At 25.7% G+C, this 1,373-nt stretch overlaps 2 protein-coding genes across 2 annotated transcripts in view; both read right to left on the minus strand.

Moving 5' to 3' along the window:
- The window catches only part of LOC102673139 (mannosyl-oligosaccharide 1,2-alpha-mannosidase IA-like), a 151,544-nt gene that overhangs the window by 35,490 nt on the left and 114,681 nt on the right, over window positions 1–1,373 (minus strand). The window lies entirely within an intron of this gene.
- LOC116184864 overlaps window positions 1–1,373 on the minus strand; it is a 5,208-nt gene that overhangs the window by 3,484 nt on the left and 351 nt on the right. The gene's annotated exons all lie outside the window — the stretch shown is intronic.

The raw sequence follows: 1,373 nt of genomic DNA on the forward strand, positions 1-1,373 counted from the left end.
GTTTCTTATTCAAATTGTTTGTGTTTATTTAACAAATATTCAATTCAAATCTATGTATATAACAATGATACCACATGATTGCAATATTTATATTTTGAAGTAAAATGTCAGGTATTTATTGGATCGAGTATATAACGGCACAATAGGAGAAGGACGAACTCATCATCTACAATATTACAATAGTTAAAAGTGTTGAAATTCAAAATCATGTTATATAACAAAAAAAGAAGAGAAATTACCGACATAAAGCCTGCATAAGACGGAGTGAATAAACCTGAAAGACATAATTCACAACCCACTGAAGTTCTCAATATCATAAGCAATAATAATTTTTGCGCTTTTACTGGAATGCGGTACCACGTAGAAGCATATCTGGATAATATTTTATCATGTAATAAATTCCAATATCGTTATTTTTTTAATATATCAAATTGATAACATACGAGTTATCTAAACAATAAAGATATAAATAATAATATAATAATTATTTGAACTTACAATTCGTTAAATATGCCAAGATTACTGTCAATAATTAATTGTCCATAATGATTACTGTAAAATGCGATCATTAACTGATAGATAACTATAAGAGCAGAAATGAAGATTTCTTTTCGATTGTCCATAGTTATTATTGCGTTATATAGCTATGAAAATATATTTAGTTTCATATTTTCAATAGTAAGTAATCTAGAGGATATTGCGATTATTTCACAACTGATACACAAAATATATGTTATATTATGCTAAATATGTCACTCCTATACTTCATATTAAAATGATACATTTTTACATATTTTTTGTAAAAGGCATGAAAAAAAATTAAAAATTTTATCTATTACCGAATAACATATTTATTTCCAAGAATTGCGTACTATGTTTTTTCAATAATGGCGTATTATTTGTCGAGAATTTGAAATAATAAAATGAAGTGCGAGAAGTCCGAATAGGTGACAAAGTGCGAGCGAGAAGTCTCAATACGTAACAAAGAAATAAATAGTAAATGATAATTTTACAAACTGGAAGCTGTATCAGGATATATTAACAAGTGTTTTTACAAATTACAAGATTCCGCGATTTTAGTGATCTTCTATTCATCGAGAATTATCACTTTCGCGATTATAACGATTTAAATTTTTTATAATTTTAATAAAATCTAATCGAATTACAAATTAAATTCATCTTATAGAGATATATTGAAGATTCTAACACATAAGAAATTCTATAGTTGAAATAAGATGAATAAATCTTCATTAAAAAATTTAATTTAATTTTAATTAAACTTACGCGATAGAGATTTACAGAGANAACAGTATGCATACAATAATTGCCATTAGATATTGCGTCGCTGTATTATTTGTGGCTAAATTAATATG

The sequence above is a fragment of the Apis dorsata genome, unplaced genomic scaffold (genome assembly GCF_000469605.1).
Source record: "Apis dorsata unplaced genomic scaffold, Apis dorsata 1.3 scaffold_70, whole genome shotgun sequence".
Taxonomy (NCBI): domain Eukaryota; kingdom Metazoa; phylum Arthropoda; class Insecta; order Hymenoptera; family Apidae; genus Apis; species Apis dorsata.